We start from the raw sequence: 18947 nt of genomic DNA, 5'->3' as shown, positions 1-18947 counted from the left end.
GGGTATATGCAATTGTCTTAAGCTTTGTCCTCATCTTGTGCTGTGAGGCAGCACTCAGAGGAGGCCCATGACTACGAATGGGAGGGCATTGGCCAACACAGACCTTTGGGAAGAGGGCAAAGCAGCGGATGGCATTAACCTCTGCTCAAGTTGACAAAAATCCTTGAAATGACAGGTGTATCCAAAGCATGGGCATTCAAACTGTTTATTGCCAACTTCCCAGCCCAGAACTCTAACATTTTGCAAAGAAATGTCTGAAAATCCACATTTCTTTCATCTATCTTTTCTCTATCATGGGTGTTAAATCTATCATTGTTGTGATAGATTATTTTTTGTTTTGGGAGACTGTCACCATGGTGACATCTTCACTCTCTTGAAACGGTAGTTCCCCTGGGTCCTTAGGAGAGAACTGGTAAATGCTGGAATATTCTTGGCCTTCCTGTGTTTGTAAATTATGTGATAATTTCAGTGGCATTGAGCCCTTGTGCAGCAGTTTTCAACTTTTTGAGGCTGCCTCTCTTTCTTGAGATGCTGGAAGGTTTCCAATGGTTTCTTCTGGTCCATTTGGAAGTGAGTTGTAATAGATCACCTGGAAGTCACAGTTCAACATTCTTAAGCTTATCAATAGAAATATAATATTAAATGCTTTTTAGATAATTAGAGCTTTGTGTGAAAATGTGAACAATTTGGGCATAAACTTGTTTTACACTTCTTCATGACAAAGGGGAGGATAGAGGCAAAGAGAGACCAACCATATGTGAGGCTGGAGTGTCTTCTTGGGGGCTTTTTCCACACCTTGAATTCTTGGTGTAGACACGCTGCTGACTGACAGTTGGAAACCTATGCAGGTGACAGATAGCAAGGTTCCTTGTCCTTTTGTCCTACACTGTTCTGTCCTAGCGGCAACAGCAGGAATTAGCAGTCAGACACTTCACATCGCTCCAAGGGGCAGACTCAGACTGACTTCCTTTGGATAGTTACCAAATTAAAGCAACCAACTGAAAAGGCTGACATCCATGGAGAGGGTGCAGAGGGAAATCCTGGAACCAACTAGTCCTGCCTGGAAAGCTTGTTGTCTTTTAGGGATGCTAGAAATGCTTGCTTTCCCTTCCTGGCTGCTCCTGGCTGTGTAGGCACTTGTTAGGTGAGTGGGAGAAGAAGGGTGGGTTGGAGTGGGTGGTGAGTGGTGGGAGCTAGTTCAGTTTTCCCAATGCTCAGTCCTTGGGGCAGGTCCTGGGGCCCAAGAGGATTATTATCATACTACCTGCAGCAATGTATACATTCATTCATTCATTCATTCATGTATGATTTGAAAGAGATAGAGAATGCCCATAATGGCCCAGGCCTGTTCAAGCCCAGGCCAGAAGCCAGGAGCTCTACCCAGGTCTCTGACAAGAGTGGCAAAGGCCCAACTACTAGAACTGCCTCCCAGAGGCTACATTAGGAGAAAGCTGGAATTGGGAGTAAGGCTGGGACTTGAACCCAGGTAGACTGATACAGAATGAGGATATCTATTATTTTGAAAAGTGTTTATTTGCTTTTACCTTTTTTTTTGAAGGACAGAGTAACAGAGGAAGAGATGTTTTTTCTTTCATCTGCTGGTTCACTCCTCATGTGAACTCGAGTTGGGACTAGGCTGAGGAGCCTAGCTAAGGTTTTCTGTCCATGCAGGGGTGGGGACTCCACCCTCAGGTGTCTTTAGGAGCACCTGCCACCCTTGCAGGACTCAGATGATGTTCCTCCACTAGACAGGACAGAGCTGTAGTGGTCATGCCCACGGGGTCTCTCCACAGTGGTCTACTCTCACACTGCAAAGGCCCACAGTGTTGCCTAACAGAGATAAGCTTTCTAAGAAAACAGATTTTCGCTCCTACTGCAACTCACTCAGAGAACACAGTAGCTACCTCTGGCCTCCAGGTTTGACCCTTGACTTTAGGGTGATCAGAGTGGGAAGATCTGTGGCAGCCCTTGAAACCCACAAAAACATGGTGCAAAGGCCTTTCGTTCTAAAAAGAGGATAGTCCTGAGAATACGGAAGCCAGCTATTTAGTCTCCAGGTGATGTTTCCAGATGGACCACAGATTTCGGTTTCCCCAGTCCTGTCGCCACTCCTCTACTCACATATTCATTAATCACACATCCAGGCATCTTCAAGATCCAGGGTCCTCGGGGTTGCAGCTGTGGATGTCTGCTGTGAGTTAAATCCATTTCCTGTGGCTCTGGCCAGCACCCCTCCAAAATCAAGACTGAAATGATTCAATGCATTGACAGAAGTGATGGGTAATGGAAGGAGCAGTCTGAAATTGCAGCTTCAATGGATATTCAGCCAGACAGACTGCAGTCACTAAACTGACCAAAATCTTGTCCTTTCCTGGTCAGCCACCGCTGCCAAATTCCATCCTCCTTGAGTCCCTGGGCTTCTGCCACACTTTGCCCTTCCGTTTCAGTAGATGATCTTGCTTCTTCCATTAAAGACAAATAGCAGTTGCCATAAGAAGTCACTGTCACCACACCTGCCACAGTCATTGCATCAAAACACTTCTGTTTGTCCCTAGCCTGTGTCAGCAGAGAAAAGGGAGCCTCCCCTGCCCAGCACACACCCTCTGGCTTTTGCCTCCTCTGGAACCCTGATGATCTAATTCCTCTGCTTTGTTCAGCATGGTAGTTAAACACCCTGCCTTGGAGCCAGCCTGCCTGGCTTTGGGATCTTAGCATAGTCTCAGAAGGGTGGACAGCACTAGTTTCCACTCAATGTGCTCATTTTGAAAAGAAGGGAGTTAACACAGAGAAAATGCTTAGAAACACAGCTTGCATATATGACCATAAAATCAATGTAGGTTAGGTTATCTGATGATTCCTGCTTCCTTCCTGCCAAAATTTACACATGCTCAGATCTCTCTTATTTAAGGAAGGATTTTTCTCAGTCTACCCGCTACTTGCATTGCTGATAGAGGAGCTCTGGAGGACTCTGTTGCCATCCACATCTGTGAATCCACCCTTGGCGACACACGTCATGGAGCCAGGGCATGTGATGACTCGCTCCTTTCCAGAATTGTCTCTCCTAAATAATCAGTGATCCACACCTCTCTACCCACTTGCTTTCCTTGAAGCTGTTTGTGTCATGAACTTCCTGCCACTAAACTCATCAGACAGCTTTCCTAGATGTCATCTCACCTTCATGTATCAATGGCTGGTGCCATTGTTCATTTGACCACCCTTGGAGTGTGGGGATGAAGGCAGCCAGAGGCGACTGAGGGAGCATCTGGAGAGGAAGTCCTTTCCTGGATTTGAGTTGCCTAATCCAGCCTTGAGAGACTCTGTAGAGCAGGTGAGACAACAGATCATCAACCACATCAACCACAGTTGAATTTAACTGATCGTTAAGAATCAGGCTTGTGAAGATGGAGAGAGTTGGAGAACTCTGGGGGTGCCTGGGCTTGAACTTGGGCTTCTCTGTAACAGAAACCATTCCCAGCACTAGATCTCTTCAGTGGCAAGTCTGTGTTCTGCTTTTATTCTCCTCAGAATGAAATGACAGAGTCATTGTGCTTGGAGGTTCCATGGTGTAAGCACAATATGCAGTTTTCTGATAATTAGACTTTGAAATGCCCTACATATGCCTACAACAAGCATTTCGCCGTTTGGCTAATCCTATTCATTGGGAGCCTTGGAAGACAGAGAAAATGGTTTTATGATTAGATCTAGCTCAGAGCCTGGGGACAACACCAAGGGTCTGGGCTGCCCTGCATCTCATGAGCAAGCCATCTTTTGCAGGAAAGGTGGACTCAGACTCAGAGGCTCAGGGAACCTTGTATCTGGGAAGAACCTCGAGGCCCCTGGATCTGCCACTCTGCAAGTTCACTCTCCAGCAAATGGCTCTGGATCTTTCTACAGTATACACATGCCTGTTGGGCCAAATTTATCAAAATTCTTCTCAAACAGCCAGGGCATACTACATTTTGTAAACCTCTCCTTGGGTTGGTGGTAAGTGAGAGTTTAAAAACTGCAAAACAAGTTCTAACATCATGTTCAAATCCAGTGTCCATCACTGCTCTCTGCCTGCTTGTCTTTCAAAGGGGAAAAAGTACAGGATACATCAAATTCCTGGATGTTAGAGTACATGTATCAGAATCCTACCCCTACTACTTTTTCTATATAAAGCTTGACTTCTAATTTACATATGGTAAGACATTGACAACACTTAGTAATGGTAAAATTGAGGAATTATGAGCCTACACTACAAAAAAAGTTATGCAAGCAAGGACTGTCTCTTTTGTGATCCAACTCTCTTGCTAGACTTTCATCTTTTCATTTAAGGGAATTGCTTCACAGTTTCTATATTGTTCAGCTGCTTTTCATAATAAGTGTCTGAAGAAAGACATTTATCCTCATGCTTGACGCCGCACAGATCTCAGGATCTCACATCCTCATTCTAGCAGCATATCCTCCTTGCCACCATGACTCAGAAAATGTCTTCACATCCGCTCTTCTCAGTAGGTGCTCAGCAGGAGAGGTCAGCTGATCCTTTTCTCAACACCTGAGTGCCCTGTGAGGCCTCCTGGAGTCTCCAGGGCGAACAGACTGAGGGAGAGGACCTCCCTGTGAAGGAGAGGTCTGAATGAGTCATGGTGCAGGAGGCCACACACCCTGTCCTGCAGCTTCTGGAGTGGATGGAAAAACCGAGGCCCCACACACAGGCCAAGCTCCTGGGCTTCTCTGCTCCTGCCCCCTCCTTAGTCTGTGGTCATGGCAAGGCTACCTGAAATACAAAGAATGCCTGTGCCATGACCTCTTGCCCTTGACTCATCAGCCGAAAGGCTGATGATCCCCCTGGTGCTTGATGGTCATGCAAGGTGGAGTGGGTGGCCATAAATTGTACCTGCCTACCTCACTGGGTACCTACCTCCTGTGTCACTCTGGTCAGTGCTTGCCTCATGAGATTGTGGAACCTTCCAAGAGGACATGGGTACAGATGGGAAGCAGGAGAGAGCTGACAGATACCTTGGATTTCCCCAGATGTAGTAAGAAATAAGGGGAGTTACAAGTAGTTATTTACATTGGCTCCAATCTAGTAAAACACTGAACTTGAAAGTGGAGCACACATGAATGCAGGTCCATGATAAGGCGAGGAGAAGCCCAAAATTGTGCCTTCTTTTTTTAAAATTTTATTTTTGGTGATGCTTACTTAGTTGATCAAGGTGGAAAGGGTCCAAGATAAGGGCAAAATGGGTGAGACCTTTGTTTCCACATTTAATTTTCCTTCTTCTGTGTCTGAAGGACAGGGAGAGATAAGGGCAGAAGCCACCAACTGCCTCCCAAACACCGCAGCACCCGGGGATGGGAACATACACACAATGTCAGCTCAAAGTCTCTGACATGGAGCATGCTCCAAGGGTTCTTCTCTAGTTGGCTTGATAGTTCTGAAATATGATTGATCTCATAGATACAAGGATGAGGATACCCTTCCAGGATCCATTGGTTGACACAGTCCACCTCTGAGTCTCCGTTTGTTCAGAAATTTGTTCTCATGCTTCACTGGGGTAGTTGACCATTTTGCTCTGTCCTCCTTCCTCTGCTATGGTTCCAGGTGTCCTTGTGCCCTCTTTTAAAAGTTTACAAGGGAAAGTTAAAAGCAGAAGGAGAAGGAGAGACCTAGGAGAGAGAGATCTGGGGGTTGAGTAGTAGTTCATCCTCCACTGTGAAGCAGCATCCCATATGGGTGCTGGTTCAGGTCCAACCTACTCCCTGCCTGTGGCCTGAGAAAGTAGAGGAGGATTGCCTAGGTCCTGGTGCCCCTACACCATGTGGGACATCCAGAAAATTCTTCTGGCTCCCAAATCACATCTAGTCACTGGCCTCTCTGGAGTGAATCATCAGGTGGGACATTTATCTAAGTCTGTCTCTCTCAGTAACTATAATTTCAAGAAAAATAAATAAATCTTAAGAAAGAGAAAAGAAAAGAAAACAAACAGAGAGAGTGCTTCTACCAACTGGTTGCCATTCAAAATGATAGCAAAGCCTGGAACTTGCCTGGTCTGAAGTTGGAGCCAGGAGCTTGTTACTGGTGTCCCATGTAGCAGGGGCGGTGGGGCAATGAATTTGGCTACCCTCCTTTGGATTTCTAGATGCATTTCCAGAGAGCTGAATCAGAAGTGGAGTAGCTGGGTCTCAAACCAGCATCCATATGGAATGCCACACTGCAGAGGGAAGGTTAATTTCCTACACCAGAACACCACACCAAGTTCTCTTACACAGCACTAAACACATGCTTCCACATATTCTTTTATTATTTTATGATTATTACTTTTTAATTCTCTCTCTAGTTCCCAGTGGTAACTACTACATCTTGACTCTTGGCCATAATTTGTCTTAAAAACTGTGCCACATGTCTGCTTTGTAACCCCTCTTTTGTTTTCTGTACTCCTCCTCCCAAGTGTAACTGAGTCCACTTCAGGGGCTTTTTACTCTGAGATCATTAGCAATTGGGTAGGTCCATGCTTGTATCTGGGAACCCCTTGTAAATAAGTGAAAAGCTCTAGGGTGGCCAGGAATATTCTTGGAGACAGGACACACAGCTTCCCCAAAAGAGAACCAGGAGACAGATCCCAAGGCTATCCCTGTAGGGATCCAGGGAGGGACTGGATTTGGGGGCTGAGGGGGAGTACAGCAGTGGGTGAGGTCTATGACTGCAGAGGGATGCACAGGCCTTGCTGACCAATGGGACATCCCTTGATAGTGCCATTTCATCCGGTGACAGTGACTCAGACTGGGATGGGGAACGCCACCTCACCCTCTCTACCCCTCGATCACCTGGGCCTGGCTGTCTTCTCCTGTGCTGCTGCTTCAGGCCTTTGGGCATTACTGCCTCTGCCTGTCCCAGAAGGTATGTCTGTGTGAGACCAGGAGGGGAGTGGGCACAAAAAGAGAGATATGTACAAAAGCCCCCAAATAGGAGTAGCTATGGCTACGGGTGCAGTGAGGGAAGGAAGCGGAGGGATGTCCCTGCAGAAAACCCAGGGTACAGTGAGGTGCATTTCAGAGGCTGCTCTGCACCTGAACTCTGCTTCTGGCTCTGCTCTCTAATCTCAGCTAGGCCCCTATTATCCCTGTGCCTCAGTTTCCCTCACCTGTATAATGGAAATACCAGAGTCAGGGTTGTTGTCAAGAACAGTGCACAAAATAATGTGTCCTGTCATCCAGTGCCCAGGTGAGCATCCCGAACATGAAACATGGAGATCAATGACAATGAATGAAGTTAGGTAGAGGGGGGACAAGGACAGGGCCTGGAGTTCTGGGAAGCAAGGGAGGATGTGGGATGCCTTGTTCAACACTGACCTCCGCCTCTGCCTCTGTTCATCAAGGCCTGTGGGGACATGCAGGGGTCTGGGACCACCTCCTGCCCTGCCTTGCTTCCCTGTTGGCATCCTGGCATCCCTGGGCAGGTATATAAGATGTCGCTCAGAATCACTAGTGTCCCAGGACATTGGGAACTGGAGTCCATGAGGGATGCTGTCATCCTTTTGCACTGAGTGTCTTGTGTAGACATGTGGTTTGAGCTCAAGCTTCAGAAGATAATGAACAGATGGAATCCCACCCAGTTCTGTGCTTGTGGCCAGGGAAAGTAGTTGAAGATGGCCCACAGTCTTGGGACACTGTACCCACATAGAAGATCCAGAACAAACTACTGGCTCCTGGCTTCAGACTGGCTCATCTCTGACCCTTGATGCCACTTGGTGAGTGAATCTGCAGACAGAAGATCTTTCTATCTCATTCTGTCTAAATAAACCTTTCAAATAAAAATAAATCAATAAACCTTAAAAATTTTAGTAATAAAGCAAAGAAATAATATCTTATTATGCATTTGGTAAGGAACCTGTGAGATGATGGACAATTTGCTCTTTGCCACCATGTGCCATTAAAGCAACAGAATCTACAGTACTGGGATCTCCTTTGCAGACCTTTCCCCTTGCTGTCTCAGCCATCCTGACCATCCTGACCATCCTGCAGAGCTAGTAGCTGACTCACACAAGAAGGCAGTGACCTGCCCCCGATAAAACAAGGAGTGAAGAGTAGATTTAGATACACCGGGGCTGTCGTGTAGGACAGATGTGGGGTAAAGGTGACTCCAATGAGTGAGTGAGCTTTCCTCAGCTCCTTCTGCCTGTAGGTCCTGGCTGCGTGCCTAAATGCAGCCTCACCCAGGCAGAGGAAACTGCATGTGACCCTAGCAGCTCCTCTCTGCCCCCTTTTCCCTATGACACCTGGCCATACAAATTACCCTTTCAGTCTCAGCACAATTACTCTCCTCCAGGCACACCTCCTGGTCTCAAAATGAGTTAGGTGCTTTCTCTTAGCCCCCAGGGCAATTAGGACACCTTCACATGACCCCCAACCCCATGCCGTCTAATCTTGCTTCACCCATCACTCATTTGAAATGTCTATGCATATCAAGGCTGTGTCAGGAATGCCTCATAAGTATTCTGGAAGTGAACTGCACTCTGTGGGGAAGGACCCAGGGCTGTCCTGCTCACCACTGTGTTCCAGTAACACCCACAACAGGGCTACAAGACCAGGTTCAGGGTGCCAGCATTGTAGGGTCAGCAGAACATACAGAGGGCCCATCCAACAGCCTGGTCTCTCAAGCTCACAGCTATGGTAGATGCCATTCTGATGGCAGTGTCTGATAAAGACCAAGAATGACATGCCCATGAGCATGAGGCGGTCTAGAATATGTTGTACATCCCATGTGCATGAAGCTAACATAGTGGCACAATGAATTAAGCTATAGCCTGTGACATGGCATCCGTATTAGTAGTTTGAGTCCAGCCATTCCACTCTTCACAAAGCCCATGCGTTAGTGGCATGGGTCAGAATCCCCCAAGGTGTCCTATAAACACTCCACTTTGTTTGCTGCCCAAAAATCAGTAGTAGCACTAACAGCCATGGGTGCTGTGTTCTGGGCTTTGCCTGCTCTTTGTATACTCCAGAAGGTGCCTCCTTAGAGGAGGAACATTCTTTAGAGAATGCATTGTTTAGAACAACCCTGGGACGTGCTATCATCTGTAGTCCTGTGATGGGAACTTTGCCGAGAGCACACTGACAGATCACCTAGTGCCCCAGGCCCCATGGAAAGTGTTCTGTTCTTCCTTCCTAGCGTTCCTTCCTTCCTTCCCATTGCTCTGTTTTGATTCCCCTTTGCAGGTAAACACACTGGGATGTTTCCTTTGACAGTGAGCAGCAGGTGGAACTCAGGTCTGTGGTCCTTGCTCATCCATGAGTGAAGGGGGAGGTGGTAAGCAGCAAAGAGAGAAGGTGGGTTGGTAACAACCAGGGAAAGGAGATTGGAGGCTGGTGTGGTGGTTCCACAGGCTAACTGCCACTTTCAAGTGTCTTGGCACCCAATCCATGTTTGTGCCGGTTTGCATCCGAACTGCTCTGCTTCAGACCCAGCAATTAGCTAATAGTCTGGGAAAGCAGCAGAGAAAGGCTCAAGTCTTGGTGATCCTTTTTCCAACAGATGACCTGGAAGAGGCTCCTGGGTTTCGATAGGCTCAACTCCAGCTGTTTTAGCCATTTGGGCTATGAACCATCGAATGGGAGATCTTTATGTCTCTGCTCTTCTCTGTAAACATACTTTACCAATAGATATATACCAGTTAGAAAGGAAGGATGGATGGAAGGAGAAAGGGAGAAGGAAGGAAGAAAAGAGGAAAGGTAGGAAGTTAGGGGCTATGGGTGATGTGCTGATTCTCAGGAGTCATGAGGCTGTCCTAGCTCTTTTCAAGGCTCTGGCCATGTGGCCTCTGGACCTGTGGCTCTTTCAAGGCTCTTCTCAGCCTGAACCCCAATCCTTTCATTTGTAAAACAGAGGAGATGCAGCTGGCCAAGCAGTGGTAATAACACATTAGGGCAGTGTTGAAAGCAAGGAGAGGCAGAGATCTTCCATGTGCTGGTTTTTTCCCTAAAAGGCTACAACAACCAGGGTGGAGCCAGACTGAAACTGGAAGGCAGCAGCTTCATCAGGCCTTCTTCATGGGAGGCAGAGGCCCAAGCCCCTGGAGCAGCTTCAGGTGCTTTTCTGGGCAGGGAGCTGGATTGGAAATGGAGCATCAGGACTCAAACAGGGTTCCCTGTCCAATACTGGCGCTTCAGGCAGCAGCTTAATCGCCTGAAGTGTATAACTGTACTGGCCCTAATAGACAAATACTTTTTTAAAGATGTGTTTTATTTTCTATGGGAAATGCAGATTTACAGAGAAGAAGAGAAAAAAGTAGGTCTCCTTTGTTGGATCACTCCTTAATTGGCTGTAACAGCCTTCTCTGACCCAGCCCAGGGAGTCACACCACAGCACTGTTCCGTAGGTGAAAAGCCAGACCACAAGACCAGGAGGGACTAGACTCTACCTACTGAAAGAGGAGTCTCCAAGAATATGCGCTTTATTAATTAAGGTTCATCATTTATCTCTGGGAAGAGAGAGAGAATGAATCTTCCATCCGCTGCTTCTCCCCAAATGCAGCAATAGTAGGGTCTGACCAGGCTGAAGAACAACATACATCCTGGTCTCCATGTGAATGACAGGAAATGATGGAGCCATGGACCACTGCCTTCTCAAGAACATTAGCAGGACACTGGATGAAAAGCAGAACAGCTGGGGTTGCAACTGGGATCTGATTTAGGAAGCAGCAGTCCCAAGGGCATCTGACAGCCAGCAATGCCTAGTTGCGTGGGAAGTCCCTCTGGGGTACCCTGGCTTAGGGCTACCTGTAGTCAGGGCAGGGCCAAAGCGGAGAAAGGAACTACCAAACAACTGCCAGAGGCCAGAGTGTGAAGTGAGTGGCATTTTTTTTTCCACTGTGGGGAGGAGCAGGAGGAGGAGTTGGAGGAGGTCCAGATGAGTGGCATAAAAGGTCAAAAGTTCTGAAACTTCTCTACTGCACCTGGGAGTCGCACGGATCTGGTCAGAGAGGAGGCAGGCTTGGGGACACCAACCCACTCTCTTCAAACATCACAAGCCGAAACTCCCATTCTGGACTCTGTCTGCCAAAAAGGCTTTGCCTTACCTCTCCATTTCCTCTGCTAAAAGATTGTCCCCTGCTGGTACCACAACTTGACCATCTCCATCTCGGGTTTCTTGTGAGTCATCGAGCCTCTTCCAACAGAGCCTCCCCATGCTGCCCACTGGGCTGCCGCTGCTGCCGCTGCTGTGGCTTCTACTATGGATGCCCAAATCAGGGCTCACTAGCATACCATCTCCAGAGAATGTGACAAACAGCACAGTCCATGAGGACATGGCCACCCTGTACAATAGAACTCAGCATGGAGTTGACAACAAGACCACCACAGTGGAGCCTGAGGGAGTTGTCAAAGAGACCACCACAATGGAGCCTGAGGGAGTGGGTAATGAGACCGCCACAGTGGAGCCTGAGGGAGTGGGCAACGAGACCACCACAGAGGAGCCGAAGGAGGAGGCTGAGTACTACCCCAAAGAGGTTGATAAGGTGCTAATGGTGGGCACCAGAAACGGTGAGCTGGAGGGGTCTGGGAACACACAGGGCAGGAGACCTGGGAGGAAATTGCTGGAAGAGGAAATCATCAGGTGGTAGAGTCATTCCCACTAGCCACAGAAAACCCTTAATGATGTGGTCTGGGGACAGTGAGCCAAGTATACAGGATCCGCAGGATAATGAGGGGGTGGTTCCAGGGGAGATGCTTTTGGGGGCAGGCAGTTGCCTCCCTTAGGACACTTGAACACGGGTTACCCACAGTGAGCTGCGGAGAGGGACATTCTGGAGACACGCAGAGCTCCAAACGCTTTGAGAAAGGGAAGCAGACCTAGAGCTTTTGGGGTCGCAAAATAGGAAGATGAAGGAGCAGAGTTAGGTGAATCACCCTAGCACATTTCTGCAAGAGGGGGGTCCCCACCTTCAGACTGCAAGGAACCAACAATCCAGAAGTTGCCATGGTGGGAAATGTGGTGGTCTGTGTGATTAATAAGAACTGAGGCACGAGGCCAGTAGGAGAGCAGAAGACACATGAGCAAAATGTTGGTTCTTTTGACCTAGAAGCAAAGGCACAGTGGGAAATCCCAGGAAATCAAGGATTATGGTATCAGGAAGGGGCTTCCAGAGAGGGAATTTAGTGGGAAAAGGTCAAAAGGAGGGGGCGGAGGAGAGGTGGCAGAACACAGGTGATGAAATGTAGGCCCAAGGGTGGGAGTGGTGTGGGGAGACAGTGAGGGTAAGAGCAGGTATGGTGCCTGTGAGAGGCCAGATAAGGGCGTGGCCATAATGTTTGGTTGCCATGTGTGAGGGCAGGAGTTGCAGCATCCAGAAGGGAGAAGGAGCACCCCACAGAACTAAACACCCATAGTACAGACCACAAAGCTACAGATCCTACTGTGAAGGTTTGGAAAACCCCAGTGTCTAGCCGTCCCACCTTCACATCCATTTCCTTCCTCAGCCCTGGAGCCTAAGGATTTCTGGCAGAGCCTAGGGTGGATCCAGTCATGACCATGATGGTTGTGTTTCATCTTGCCCTGGTCATTCCAGCTGTATGGAGTTCCTGCTGGCCCAACCCCACTGCAAACCAGTGAGGGATCCCAGGCTGTGGCATGTCTGAGGAGTGTGGGGCCATCCTCCACGTGGCACTTTCTCTGTTGGGCAGTGGGCATGAGGGTCCATGACTCATCCCTGCTCCCAGTTGGCTGCTGTGTCCACATGATGCCCCATCCCTGCCCACTGCTTTGTCTAGCCTTCCTTCTGCCTTCACTTTGGCCTGTGGCAGCTGTTCCTGTCACTCAGAGCATCTCGCCTGAGCCACCTGCTCTTCCTCTAAAGATGTATGGCTCTGCACCTGTGCCTGTGTTTCATCACAAGTTAACCCAGCCAGTCTTGCTGCTAAAGTACAGCATCCCTCCTGTGTCCCCCTTGTTCTCCATGAGCATCCTCCTGCCTCTCCCATCCGTCCTTCCTCACTTCCTGTCCCTTGTCCTAAGCCTGGACTTTGCCCTTCTCCTGGTTCTTGTGAGGACTGGACTAACTTGGGTTGGGGGAGTCCAGGAAGCCCCACAGGAAGAGGTGGCTCTGGGTCTCAAACCCTCACTCCAGGACTCCCAGAGTAATAGCAGCTTCACCCCAATGCCTGGAAGTTCTCTTTTCTGTCCCTGGGACTTGAGACCTAGAGTGACTCTGAAACTTGTGGAAGGTGGGGAGGGAGCTGTTGGTGACAGCAGCCACACCCGCAGACTCACCTTGCAGGGTTTCAGAAGAGCTGAGTGCTACAGATGCTGCAGGCTCTGGAAACAAGCTGTCTGAGCTGCAATCACACTTTGCTCACTGCTACCTAGGGGGCCGTGGGGCACATGGATGTCCTTAGGCCTCAGTTTCCCCAAGTCTTAAATGGACACAATGAAGCTTCCTTCCTCTTGTGCCTTTGAGGGATGCACCTTTGAGGCTGAAGCCCTGGGAGAAGTGAGTCACACAGTACCCTGCTGCGGTGACTTTGGGCAGACAGGGTGTTAGGACCATTCTGCAGGGCAGGGGTCACCCTAAAGGGGCCACCTCTGACCCCAAGGTCTCTCAGCGAAGTGTGGGTCCAACTCCAACCCTCTGGGCCCACTCAGCCTAGAGTGCCCTGCATCTTCTACCCCTGCCAATCCTTTGACCCCTCTCTCTGTTCCTCCTCCTAGCAATCTATAAACAATTCAGAAAGAGCCCGCATCACATGTACATGGTCTTCAACAAAACAGAGCTCCGGAAAGCCTTACCTGAGCCATCGATACTGACCCGGGCAGAACTGGAACTGCACAGGATCAAGCAAAATCGGGAGCAGGCAGTGCTGCTGTTTGAGGTGAGGCCAGCGAAGACCTGAGGCCAAGTGGGGGAAAAGGTGCTGGGTTAGCTCCTGAGAGATGGCCGAGGGGAGGGAGGAGGAGCACAGTCCAGGTTGTGCAGTACAGATGACTCTCCCTGTTGGGCTCCAGGAGCCAGGCACTTGGGCCATCTTTCGCTGATTTTCCAGTCACATTAGCACAGAGCTTGACCTCAGTTAGAACAGTTGGCTCTTTATCCTGTGCCCAGTTGGGATGCCTGAGTCCCAGGCCATAGCCTAATGCTCTGTACCACAACTCTAGTCCCTGAATTTACTTTTCTGATAATTTATTTGAAACAATGATGTCGATACAGAGTTGATGTCTGCTGGTGCACTCGCTAAATGCCTGCAGTGGCCAGGGAGAGCCAGGCCAAGGCAGGGAGCTTGGAGCTCTGTCCAGGTCTCCCGTGTAGGTCCCTTGGACCAGATACATGAGACACCTTCCTGGCTCACTGCCATGGCATTAGTCGGAAGCTGCAGTCAGGAGCTGACTCAGCTCCCTAACTCAGGCAGTCTGCTTTGGGCATAAGCAACTGAGCTAAAGAAATGTCCCAGCGTATGCTGTCTTAGACATCATTGATTGTGAACATTTCCAGGAAGTTCTTTTGGACAGAAGTGCTCTAGAAGGTATTTTTGCCTCAGAAGTGCTGGAGTTTCTAGATGCCCACTTGATCTAGAATCCTTGTCATCTGCAAATAGGGTTGAAGGACAGTAGATGATAGAGCCTCACAGCAAGAGAATATGGCCTTGTGGCTACTCTTGAATGCTGAAGGCTTCTGCATCTCCCTGTAAAACGAAGAGTGTAGTGTTCATCCCCTCACTTTTCTGATGATCTTCAAGACTAGCTATTTATATAAACTGTTCTTTAAAACCGTTTATTTATCAGAAATGCAAATTGACAGATCCTCTATGTGCTGCTTCACAGTGGCCACACTGGGGCCAGGACCAAGCCAGGAGCTGGAGTCTGGCCTGAGGAACAGCTGGAGGGAGGGGCACATGTGCTAGTTTGAGATATGTGCAAGTCTCCAGCATCTTTGTTCCCTGTTGTTTGTCCTGCAGAGGTACGGCAAGAAGTCCTGGCGCTTCATCAAACAATGGGTGCTGGGCCCCAGCAACACAGCAGAGTGGTTGTCTTTTGATGTCACTGCAGTGGTGTGTCAGTGGATGAGCCACAGAAATGAAGATCATGGTCTGTCTGCCTCAGCCCTGCTTCTCCTGGGTCCCCTGGCTCTGCACCCTGCCCCCACTGCATGCTGGTATCAGACACTCAGATTTGGGGGATGAGTTATGGATTTGTCAGTGGTGACTCCAATTCTAGAATACCTGCTATGCACCCACCTGGAAAAGGGAATGAGGGGACAGCCACAGTGTGATCAGCCCAGCCCAGCTCTTGCTTTGACACAGCTTATGCTCTGTGGGTGTGGAGAAGGAATGGGTAACACACCTGTGTCCATGCAGTAATGAACCAGGATGGGCAGGAAGGGCTGGGATGAGGAGCCCCAAGCCTTTGTATGACCATGCCTGGAGCCAGGGAGGACTGTCTGGAGCATGGTTTCTCTGAGGTAAACTTTGAGAGATGAGTTAAAGCAGGAAGGACCAGAAGGAAGGACCAGAGATTCTGGGCAAGGGAACACCTATGCAAAGGCCCGAGTCAGGGAAAGCCTGGCACACTGGATCTGTCCATGAAAGGATTGTGTCACTTCCCTACCCAGTCCTCATTTCTCACCCTCCTGATGGGTTCATGTCTGGGATTCACACAGGCCCATCCCTCCACTTGATGTGTTGGGTGGCATGGCTGAGCAGGAATCAGTGGTGAACAGGACAGCCTTGGGTCCTGGTCCCATGTAGCCCACTTCGCTCCCACACACTTACAAGGTGTTACCACAGCCAGGGCAGGCAGCAGTGACCATGAACACATGATGCCCTGAATGGGGAAGTGAAGGCAGAGAGATTGAAGTTATACTGAGGGCAGCTGTGGAGGTCCAGAGAAGGTGCCCAGACTCAGGCAAAGATTGTGGAAGGGTGAGTTGGAGGAGTTTGGATGTGTTGAGGCTTGCAGTGAAAATCATTTGGCCGGTTGTAGTTGTAGCTAAGGCAGTAGGAAGCAGTGTGGAGTGAGGGGCTCCTGAGCTAGAGCCAGTACCTGGTGGGATCTCCTGTGTGTGAGCTCTGTTGAGTCTAGACTCTCAGCCCAGCGACCACAGGAAGGAGGAACTTAGAAAACATCATTTATCTTTGGAGAAGATTCTATCACTCATGTGACTTTTTGAAAGGCCTGGGTGTTGCTTTACCTTTTACCCTTGGCTGCTGTGGGACCATGAGCAGGTCACGTTCTTTCCATGTGCGTCAGCTCCTAGCTCTGCGGGATGGTCAGGGTGTCTGAGGGTTAAAGGTGATGACAGCACACACAAAAAGCCTAGAACAGAGCATCTGGTACTGTGGATTCGTTGTTTAAAGGCAGACTGTAGGGATGTGGAAATGGTTGATTGTCTGGGTGTTCCCAGTTGCCTCCTAAGCTGCTTGTTTTCTTGTTTCAACATTTATTTATGATGCCCTCTGTCGTTGCATAGTGGAATGGACCAGAGCTGCTCTGTTTCCAATTTAGTTGCCTACCAATACGCATGGGATGGCACTGGAAGATAACACAAGTCCTGGGGCCACTGTACCCACTGGGGAGACTCAGATGAAACTCTTGTCTCATAGCTTCAGTCTGACCCAGCCAATGACCGGTTCTGGCCATTGTGGCCATTTGAGGCATGGACTAATGCATGGAGGATTCTGTCTCCTTCTTGCCCTATCTTTATAAGTCTGCCTTTCAAATCAAAGTTTATTTAAAAGGAAGAATTACAGAATGGAAGGGGAAAGAAAAAGAAAGATTTAATTTGCTTAGTCATTCCCACAATGCCTGCCATAGTTGAGGCAGAGTCTGACTGAATTTCACAGGTTGGCATTCTATCAGGACCCAAGCAAGTTTTCAATTTCTGTTGCTTTTCCAGGGAGATGGGCCAAAAGTGGAGCAATGTGCTGGCCAAAATTAAAGTATGGTTTTTAGGTTGTGTCCTGTGATGCCTGAATCTTGCAAGGGCTCCTGTTCAATAACAGCTGATCCGCTTCTAACCCAGCTCTCTGCTGACACGTCTGGAAAAACAGTAGAATTGCATGCATGTTGGAAATTCCAATGACGCTCCGGGCTTCAGCCAGGTCTATTCCTGCCCATTGATGCCATCTGGGGGACTAAAGCAGCACCAGGAAGTTGTGTGTTGCTGTAGTATTTAAAATTGTATCATTTAAATAAAACAGAAATATTTAATATTAAAAAAGGATATGAATCATATGGAACATGAACCAATGCTCTAATGGGATGCCAGTGTCAAACAGAGTTGCTTAACCCTCTATATTACACACTGTCATACAGAAACTAACCTTTGTAAGAGTGTAACTAGAGATAAAAGTAACCTTTGTAAGTGTGTAGGAACGCATTATTTAAGAATGTCTACCCAGGTGCATCCTGCTCTGTACTGAGACCAGTAGAGAAACAAACAGCCAACTACCCATGTCAGAGGTCACATGCTCTAGAGAATGCAGTGATGTCATGGGCAGGAAGGAATGTGCACCCTGGAGGGTACCTGTAGGAGGTGACATCTGAGCTGAGACCTGCAGGGGAAGTTGTTGGCATGCCAGAGACCTGACGTAGTTGGTTTTGAGGGGTGTCCCAGGCGCAAGGAGCCCCTGGAATTTGCTCCTTCCTTCTTCCTTCAGAGGTCTGTTGAGCCTCACACTCACAATGACACCGTTCTCAATCCCACAGAGGAAATTGAGGTCTTCCGCTTCACACCTGAGAAGTTTAGTGATGGCACACGTGATGTCCTCCAAATGGAGATCAGTGGTGAGTACACAGCCCTGACCCAGTCCACAGCCTCAGTGATCCCTGTGTGAGCAGCCCTGTGCATGTATGCATGGCTGTGCACCTGTCACTGCTCCATTGGCTCAGAGTCCCAACCCCACACAGGGATCACATCCAACAGACCTGGTGACCTTCTGGACAATGACGGCATCAGCGTTTACCAGCCCATGCTGCGCCTCATAACCACCCCAATGGACAAGGCCAGGCACCTGAAAAGGACCCGGCGACACTGAGACTGGTACACCAACTGCATGTCAGGTGAACACAGGAGCTCTTGAGTGTGAACCTGCCTGGGACCACACTCTGTTCAGTTTCTCTTCAAGATGCTGGGTGTAGGACCTGGGTGGTCAGAGGGAGGTTTTCAGGGGGCTTGCCTGATAAAGAGTGGTTGTCAGGCAGCATCAGAATGTGAGCTGGGGGAACTGGAACTCCAAATGCAAGCTAGCTGTAGACAGAGAGTGTGGCATTCTGAATGCTGGGATTCAAGATCACTGGATTCAGTTTCTATGACTGGTAACAAGGCCATTGGAAAGGAAGAAGCTGCAGTGTTGGAATCCTAGAAGTAGAAGATACTGCATTTTGGGATCCTATGCCACTGGCTGATCAGAGACCCCAGGGCTAGTCCCCTGGCATGCTGGGACATTAGGCTCTGAATGACAAAACTCTGGGCTGACATGGTAGCTCCCTGTGCCTCTTACTTAGAAACATGCTCATCCTAGAGGCAGATGAAATGGGAACTCTGATTGAGAGGATGCAGAGACCCATGCTCAGATGTGGGCATCCTGTAAGCTGCCAGGCAGGGCCACATATGTGCTGCTGCCTGTGTCTAGGGCTGGAATGGAGGGTTGAATTATGGGGGCTCAAGGAATTCAGGTGCCTGAAGCTCTGGCAAGTGGGAAGCATGGCCAGGATGGCAATTTCCTGTGATGCCAGAGCACTGTGGGATCAGAGAGCTGAAATCCCATTGGGGTTCAGACTGCTCCAATTCAGTGAGAATGCGGGGAAGGGATTGAACAGGACCCTAGGACCCCACCCTCTCCCTGCTGAGAATCCTGCAGTGGAGCCTTGGCCTTTCTTTCAGGGTGTTCCCTGACTGAAGTTGATCCCTATTCCATGAATCTCCTACCATCATTTCTTACTCCCTGTGCCTGCATCTTCAGGGAGAAAGGGGCTG

At 49.0% G+C, this 18947-nt stretch overlaps 1 long non-coding RNA gene across 1 annotated transcript; it reads right to left on the bottom strand.

The window, feature by feature from the left end:
* Window positions 1-378: 378 nt before the first annotated feature.
* LOC131482271 (uncharacterized) lies at window positions 379-13870 on the bottom strand. The gene is made up of 3 exons (XR_009246843.1): window positions 13766-13870; window positions 13250-13341; window positions 379-589 (listed from the first exon to the last, which is right to left on the bottom strand). It is a non-coding gene; the product is annotated as an uncharacterized LOC131482271 (long non-coding RNA).
* Between the last annotated feature and the right edge of the window lie 5077 nt (window positions 13871-18947).

This window comes from Ochotona princeps, chromosome 16 (genome assembly GCF_030435755.1).
Source record: "Ochotona princeps isolate mOchPri1 chromosome 16, mOchPri1.hap1, whole genome shotgun sequence".
Taxonomy (NCBI): Eukaryota; Metazoa; Chordata; class Mammalia; order Lagomorpha; family Ochotonidae; genus Ochotona; species Ochotona princeps.
This window is presented reverse-complemented; position numbering and strand designations above follow the sequence as displayed.